Source organism: Staurois parvus, unplaced genomic scaffold, assembly GCF_062004578.1.
Source record: "Staurois parvus isolate SC_StPar_1 unplaced genomic scaffold, SC_StPar_1.0 ptg001177l, whole genome shotgun sequence".
Taxonomy (NCBI): domain Eukaryota; kingdom Metazoa; phylum Chordata; class Amphibia; order Anura; family Ranidae; genus Staurois; species Staurois parvus.
The window spans coordinates 168,990-178,281 of NW_028318973.1; positions in this window are offsets into that span (position 1 = coordinate 168,990).

Consider the following 9,292-nt stretch of genomic DNA (forward strand, 5'->3'; position numbering starts at 1 on the left):
GGGAATGGGTCAAAAGTATAATGTACAGTGTAACATAGACTATAGAAAGAAAAGAGAGGAGTTTAATGCACAGCATAGACAATGCAGAGAAGGGGCCAGGAGTAACAGATACTGTTTAGAGTACACAGTTAGTGTTTTTGTCGGTCTTAAGTTTTTTACTTTGATTGTGAATAAGCAATGAAAAATATGTGAGCCAAAAACATGTTGAGCGTGTGTCATCTAAGGTTCTTGTCAGTATTGTGTGTTTTTTACATGTGTTGTGCTCTGGCCAGAGTGGATTACTTCTCTTGCACACTATTTGGTCTGAGTTTTCTCTGTGGTAAAAGTGGATGCCTGGTTTGGATCTATCTAAATATTTGTCTGTATTTTTCTATGGATCAAGGATAAAAGGGCTGATTGGCTGTAAAGCTGATACTCCGGGCAAAAAGGTCCTGCTGTCTGTCCTCCGTAAAGGGGTATACCTTCTTCCCCATTTTACAGTCGAGACTGGGCACACCGACGGGACAGCAGTGCAGAGTTCCAACTCTTCGTTTTCGATCTCTAAGAAGCGATCTCTTTATACAGCCATCCCTCTCCTAGGTAGAGAGGGATGAGCCAAGAGGGCCTCTAAGAGACGTACTTGCGAACAGTATAGAAGCTCCATAAGCCCTTCATATCAAAGAATCAGAATATGCTGAGAAGAGGTCAGAAGTGTAATGTGAATCATTGCTTTTTAATGTACAATCAAAAGCATACAGAAAAAAGGTCAGGAGTACAACGTACAACATACACTATACTGGGAATGGGTCAAAAGTATAATGTACAGTGTAACATAGACTATAGAAAGAAAAGAGAGGAGTTTAATGCACAGCATAGACAATGCAGAGAAGGGGCCAGGAGTAACATATACTGTTTAGAGTACACAGTTAGTGTTTGTCGGTCTTAAGTGTTTTACTTTGATTGGGAATAAGAAATGAAAAATATGTGAGCCAAAAACATGTTGAGCGTGTGTCATCTAATGTTCTTGTCAGTATTGTGTGTTTTTTACATGTGTTGTGCTCTAGCCAGAGTGGATTACTTCTCTTGCACATTATTTGGTCTGAGTTTTCTCTGTGGTAAAAGTGGATGCCTGGTTTGGATCTATCTAAATATTTGTCTGTATTTTTCTATGGATCAAGGATAAAAGGGCTGATTGGCTGTAAAGCTGATACTCCGGGCAAAAAGGTCCTGCTGTCTGTCCTCCGTAAAGGGGTATACCTTCTTCCCCATTTTACAGTCGAGACTGGGCACACCGACGGGACAGCAGTGCAGAGTTCCAACTCTTCGTTTTCGATCTCTAAGAAGCGATCTCTTTATACAGCCATCCCTCTCCTAGGTAGAGAGGGATGAGCCAAGAGGGCCTCTAAGAGACGTACTTGCGAACAGTATAGAAGCTCCATAAGCCCTTCATATCAAAGAATCAGAATATGCTGAGAAGAGGTCAGAAGTGTAATGTGAAACATAGCTTTTTAATGTACAATAAAGACTATACAGAAAAATGGTCAGGAGTACAACGTACAACATACACTATACTGGGAATGGGTCAAAAGTATAATGTACAGTGTAACATAGACTATAGAAAGAAAAGAGAGGAGTTTAATGCACAGCATAGACAATGCAGAGAAGGGGCCAGGAGTAACAGATACTGTTTAGAGTACACAGTTAGTGTTTTTGTCGGTCTTAAGTTTTTTACTTTGATTGTGAATAAGCAATGAAAAATATGTGAGCCAAAAACATGTTGAGCGTGTGTCATCTAATGTTCTTGTCAGTATTGTGTGTTTTTTACATGTGTTGTGCTCTGGCCAGAGTGGATTACTTCTCTTGCACATTATTTGGTCTGAGTTTTCTCTGTGGTAAAAGTGGATGCCTGGTTTGGATCTATCTATCTAAATATTTGTCTGTATTTTTCTATGGATCAAGGATAAAAGGGCTGATTGGCTGTAAAGCTGATACTCCGGGCAAAAAGGTCCTGCTGTCTGTCCTCCGTAAAGGGGTATACCTTCTTCCCCATTTTACAGTCGAGACTGGGCACACCGACGGGACAGCAGTGCAGAGTTCCAACTCTTCGTTTTCGATCTCTAAGAAGCGATCTCTTTATACAGCCATCCCTCTCCTAGGTAGAGAGGGATGAGCCAAGAGGGCCTCTAAGAGACGTACTTGCGAACAGTATAGAAGCTCCATAAGCCCTTCATATCAAAGAATCAGAATATGCTGAGAAGAGGTCAGAAGTGTAATGTGAATCATTGCTTTTTAATGTACAATCAAAAGCATACAGAAAAAAGGTCAGGAGTACAACGTACAACATACACTATACTGGGAATGGGTCAAAAGTATAATGTACAGTGTAACATAGACTATAGAAAGAAAAGAGAGGAGTTTAATGCACAGCATAGACAATGCAGAGAAGGGGCCAGGAGTAACATATACTGTTTAGAGTACACAGTTAGTGTTTGTCGGTCTTAAGTGTTTTACTTTGACTGGGAATAAGAAATGAAAAATATGTGAGCCAAAAACATGTTGAGCGTGTGTCATCTAATGTTCTTGTCAGTATTGTGTGTTTTTTACATATGTTGTGCTCTGGCCAGAGTGGATTACTTCTCTGGCACATTATTTGGTCAGAGTTTTCTCTGTGGTAAAAGCAGATGCCTGGTTTGGATCTATCTAAATATTTGTCTGTCTATTTTTCTATGGATCAAGGATAAAAGGGCTGATTGGCTGTAAAACTGATACTCCGGGCAAAAAGGTCCTACTGTCTATCCTCCGTAAAGGGGTATACCTTCTTCCCCATTTTACAGTCGAGACTGGGCACACCGACGGGACAGCAGTGCAGAGTTCCAACTCTTCGTTTTCGAACTCTAAGAAGCGATCTCTTTACACAGCGATCGACCTAGGAGAGGGATCAGCCAAGAGGGCCTCTAAGAGACGTACTTGCGAACAGTATAGAAGCTCCATAAGCCCTTCATATCAAAGAATCAGAATATGCTGAGAAGAGGTCAGAAGTGTAATGTGAAACATAGCTTTTTAATGTACAATAAAGACTATACAGAAAAATGGTCAGGAGTACAACGTACAACATACACTATACTGGGAATGGGTCAAAAGTATAATGTACAGTGTAACATAGACTATAGAAAGAAAAGAGAGGAGTTTAATGCACAGCATAGACAATGCAGAGAAGGGGCCAGGAGTAACAGATACTGTTTAGAGTACACAGTTAGTGTTTTTGTCGGTCTTAAGTTTTTTACTTTGATTGTGAATAAGCAATGAAAAATATGTGAGCCAAAAACATGTTGAGCGTGTGTCATCTAAGGTTCTTGTCAGTATTGTGTGTTTATTACATGTGTTGTGCTCTGGCCAGAGTGGATTACTTCTCTTGCACACTATTTGGTCTGAGTTTTCTCTGTGGTAAAAGTGGATGCCTGGTTTGGATCTATCTATCTAAATATTTGTCTGTATTTTTCTATGGATCAAGGATAAAAGGGCTGATTGGCTGTAAAGCTGATACTCCGGGCAAAAAGGTCCTGCTGTCTGTCCTCCGTAAAGGGGTATACCTTCTTCCCCATTTTACAGTCGAGACTGGGCACACCGACGGGACAGCAGTGCAGAGTTCCAACTCTTCGTTTTCGATCTCTAAGAAGCGATCTCTTTATACAGCCATCCCTCTCCTAGGTAGAGAGGGATGAGCCAAGAGGGCCTCTAAGAGACGTACTTGCGCACAGTATAGAAGCTCCATAAGCCCTTCATATCAAAGAATCAGAATATGCTGAGAAGAGGTCAGAAGTGTAATGTGAAACATAGCTTTTTAATGTACAATAAAGACTATACAGAAAAAAGGTCAGGAGTACAACGTACAACATACACTATACTGGGAATGGGTCAAAAGTATAATGTACAGTGTAACATAGACTATAGAAAGAAAAGAGAGGAGTTTAATGCACAGCATAGACAATGCAGAGAAGGGGCCAGGAGTAACAGATACTGTTTAGAGTACACAGTTAGTGTTTTTGTCGGTCTTAAGTTTTTTACTTTGATTGTGAATAAGCAATGAAAAATATGTGAGCCAAAAACATGTTGAGCGTGTGTCATCTAAGGTTCTTGTCAGTATTGTGTGTTTTTTACATGTGTTGTGCTCTGGCCAGAGTGGATTACTTCTCTTGCACACTATTTGGTCTGAGTTTTCTCTGTGGTAAAAGTGGATGCCTGGTTTGGATCTATCTAAATATTTGTCTGTATTTTTCTATGGATCAAGGATAAAAGGGCTGATTGGCTGTAAAGCTGATACTCCGGGCAAAAAGGTCCTGCTGTCTGTCCTCCGTAAAGGGGTATACCTTCTTCCCCATTTTACAGTCGAGACTGGGCACACCGACGGGACAGCAGTGCAGAGTTCCAACTCTTCGTTTTCGATCTCTAAGAAGCGATCTCTTTATACAGCCATCCCTCTCCTAGGTAGAGAGGGATGAGCCAAGAGGGCCTCTAAGAGACGTACTTGCGAACAGTATAGAAGCTCCATAAGCCCTTCATATCAAAGAATCAGAATATGCTGAGAAGAGGTCAGAAGTGTAATGTGAATCATTGCTTTTTAATGTACAATCAAAAGCATACAGAAAAAAGGTCAGGAGTACAACGTACAACATACACTATACTGGGAATGGGTCAAAAGTATAATGTACAGTGTAACATAGACTATAGAAAGAAAAGAGAGGAGTTTAATGCACAGCATAGACAATGCAGAGAAGGGGCCAGGAGTAACATATACTGTTTAGAGTACACAGTTAGTGTTTGTCGGTCTTAAGTGTTTTACTTTGATTGGGAATAAGAAATGAAAAATATGTGAGCCAAAAACATGTTGAGCGTGTGTCATCTAATGTTCTTGTCAGTATTGTGTGTTTTTTACATGTGTTGTGCTCTAGCCAGAGTGGATTACTTCTCTTGCACATTATTTGGTCTGAGTTTTCTCTGTGGTAAAAGTGGATGCCTGGTTTGGATCTATCTAAATATTTGTCTGTATTTTTCTATGGATCAAGGATAAAAGGGCTGATTGGCTGTAAAGCTGATACTCCGGGCAAAAAGGTCCTGCTGTCTGTCCTCCGTAAAGGGGTATACCTTCTTCCCCATTTTACAGTCGAGACTGGGCACACCGACGGGACAGCAGTGCAGAGTTCCAACTCTTCGTTTTCGATCTCTAAGAAGCGATCTCTTTATACAGCCATCCCTCTCCTAGGTAGAGAGGGATGAGCCAAGAGGGCCTCTAAGAGACGTACTTGCGAACAGTATAGAAGCTCCATAAGCCCTTCATATCAAAGAATCAGAATATGCTGAGAAGAGGTCAGAAGTGTAATGTGAATCATTGCTTTTTAATGTACAATCAAAAGCATACAGAAAAAAGGTCAGGAGTACAACGTACAACATACACTATACTGGGAATGGGTCAAAAGTATAATGTACAGTGTAACATAGACTATAGAAAGAAAAGAGAGGAGTTTAATGCACAGCATAGACAATGCAGAGAAGGGGCCAGGAGTAACATATACTGTTTAGAGTACACAGTTAGTGTTTGTCGGTCTTAAGTGTTTTACTTTGATTGGGAATAAGAAATGAAAAATATGTGAGCCAAAAACATGTTGAGCGTGTGTCATCTAATGTTCTTGTCAGTATTGTGTGTTTTTTACATATGTTGTGCTCTGGCCAGAGTGGATTACTTCTCTGGCACATTATTTGGTCTGAGTTTTCTCTGTGGTAAAAGCGGATGCCTGGTTTGGATCTATCTAAATATTTGTCTGTCTATTTTTCTATGGATCAAGGATAAAAGGGCTGATTGGCTGTAAAGCTGATACTCCGGGCAAAAAGGTCCTGCTGTCTATCCTCCGTAAAGGGGTATACCTTCTTCCCCATTTTACAGTCGAGACTGGGCACACCGACGGGACAGCAGTGCAGAGTTCCAACTCTTCGTTTTCGAACTCTAAGAAGCGATCTCTTTACACAGCGATCGACCTAGGAGAGGGATCAGCCAAGAGGGCCTCTAAGAGACGTACTTGCGAACAGTATAGAAGCTCCATAAGCCCTTCATATCAAAGAATCAGAATATGCTGAGAAGAGGTCAGAAGTGTAATGTGAAACATAGCTTTTTAATGTACAATAAAGACTATACAGAAAAATGGTCAGGAGTACAACGTACAACATACACTATACTGGGAATGGGTCAAAAGTATAATGTACAGTGTAACATAGACTATAGAAAGAAAAGAGAGGAGTTTAATGCACAGCATAGACAATGCAGAGAAGGGGCCAGGAGTAACAGATACTGTTTAGAGTACACAGTTAGTGTTTTTGTCGGTCTTAAGTTTTTTACTTTGATTGTGAATAAGCAATGAAAAATATGTGAGCCAAAAACATGTTGAGCGTGTGTCATCTAATGTTCTTGTCAGTATTGTGTGTTTTTTACATGTGTTGTGCTCTGGCCAGAGTGGATTACTTCTCTTGCACATTATTTGGTCTGAGTTTTCTCTGTGGTAAAAGTGGATGCCTGGTTTGGATCTATCTATCTAAATATTTGTCTGTATTTTTCTATGGATCAAGGATAAAAGGGCTGATTGGCTGTAAAGCTGATACTCCGGGCAAAAAGGTCCTGCTGTCTGTCCTCCGTAAAGGGGTATACCTTCTTCCCCATTTTACAGTCGAGACTGGGCACACCGACGGGACAGCAGTGCAGAGTTCCAACTCTTCGTTTTCGATCTCTAAGAAGCGATCTCTTTATACAGCCATCCCTCTCCTAGGTAGAGAGGGATGAGCCAAGAGGGCCTCTAAGAGACGTACTTGCGAACAGTATAGAAGCTCCATAAGCCCTTCATATCAAAGAATCAGAATATGCTGAGAAGAGGTCAGAAGTGTAATGTGAATCATTGCTTTTTAATGTACAATCAAAAGCATACAGAAAAAAGGTCAGGAGTACAACGTACAACATACACTATACTGGGAATGGGTCAAAAGTATAATGTACAGTGTAACATAGACTATAGAAAGAAAAGAGAGGAGTTTAATGCACAGCATAGACAATGCAGAGAAGGGGCCAGGAGTAACATATACTGTTTAGAGTACACAGTTAGTGTTTGTCGGTCTTAAGTGTTTTACTTTGACTGGGAATAAGAAATGAAAAATATGTGAGCCAAAAACATGTTGAGCGTGTGTCATCTAATGTTCTTGTCAGTATTGTGTGTTTTTTACATATGTTGTGCTCTGGCCAGAGTGGATTACTTCTCTGGCACATTATTTGGTCAGAGTTTTCTCTGTGGTAAAAGCAGATGCCTGGTTTGGATCTATCTAAATATTTGTCTGTCTATTTTTCTATGGATCAAGGATAAAAGGGCTGATTGGCTGTAAAACTGATACTCCGGGCAAAAAGGTCCTACTGTCTATCCTCCGTAAAGGGGTATACCTTCTTCCCCATTTTACAGTCGAGACTGGGCACACCGACGGGACAGCAGTGCAGAGTTCCAACTCTTCGTTTTCGAACTCTAAGAAGCGATCTCTTTACACAGCGATCGACCTAGGAGAGGGATCAGCCAAGAGGGCCTCTAAGAGACGTACTTGCGAACAGTATAGAAGCTCCATAAGCCCTTCATATCAAAGAATCAGAATATGCTGAGAAGAGGTCAGAAGTGTAATGTGAAACATAGCTTTTTAATGTACAATAAAGACTATACAGAAAAATGGTCAGGAGTACAACGTACAACATACACTATACTGGGAATGGGTCAAAAGTATAATGTACAGTGTAACATAGACTATAGAAAGAAAAGAGAGGAGTTTAATGCACAGCATAGACAATGCAGAGAAGGGGCCAGGAGTAACAGATACTGTTTAGAGTACACAGTTAGTGTTTTTGTCGGTCTTAAGTTTTTTACTTTGATTGTGAATAAGCAATGAAAAATATGTGAGCCAAAAACATGTTGAGCGTGTGTCATCTAATGTTCTTGTCAGTATTGTGTGTTTTTTACATGTGTTGTGCTCTGGCCAGAGTGGATTACTTCTCTTGCACATTATTTGGTCTGAGTTTTCTCTGTGGTAAAAGTGGATGCCTGGTTTGGATCTATCTATCTAAATATTTGTCTGTATTTTTCTATGGATCAAGGATAAAAGGGCTGATTGGCTGTAAAGCTGATACTCCGGGCAAAAAGGTCCTGCTGTCTGTCCTCCGTAAAGGGGTATACCTTCTTCCCCATTTTACAGTCGAGACTGGGCACACCGACGGGACAGCAGTGCAGAGTTCCAACTCTTCGTTTTCGATCTCTAAGAAGCGATCTCTTTATACAGCCATCCCTCTCCTAGGTAGAGAGGGATGAGCCAAGAGGGCCTCTAAGAGACGTACTTGCGAACAGTATAGAAGCTCCATAAGCCCTTCATATCAAAGAATCAGAATATGCTGAGAAGAGGTCAGAAGTGTAATGTGAATCATTGCTTTTTAATGTACAATCAAAAGCATACAGAAAAAAGGTCAGGAGTACAACGTACAACATACACTATACTGGGAATGGGTCAAAAGTATAATGTACAGTGTAACATAGACTATAGAAAGAAAAGAGAGGAGTTTAATGCACAGCATAGACAATGCAGAGAAGGGGCCAGGAGTAACATATACTGTTTAGAGTACACAGTTAGTGTTTGTCGGTCTTAAGTGTTTTACTTTGATTGGGAATAAGAAATGAAAAATATGTGAGCCAAAAACATGTTGAGCGTGTGTCATCTAATGTTCTTGTCAGTATTGTGTGTTTTTTACATATGTTGTGCTCTGGCCAGAGTGGATTACTTCTCTGGCACATTATTTGGTCAGAGTTTTCTCTGTGGTAAAAGCGGATGCCTGGTTTGGATCTATCTAAATATTTGTCTGTCTATTTTTCTATGGATCAAGGATAAAAGGGCTGATTGGCTGTAAAACTGATACTCCGGGCAAAAAGGTCCTGCTGTCTATCCTCCGTAAAGGGGTATACCTTCTTCCCCATTTTACAGTCGAGACTGGGCACACCGACGGGACAGCAGTGCAGAGTTCCAACTCTTCGTTTTCGAACTCTAAGAAGCGATCTCTTTACACAGCGATCGACCTAGGAGAGGGATCAGCCAAGAGGGCCTCTAAGAGACGTACTTGCGAACAGTATAGAAGCTCCATAAGCCCTTCATATCAAAGAATCAGAATATGCTGAGAAGAGGTCAGAAGTGTAATGTGAAACATAGCTTTTTAATGTACAATAAAGACTATACAGAAAAAAGGTCAGGAGTACAA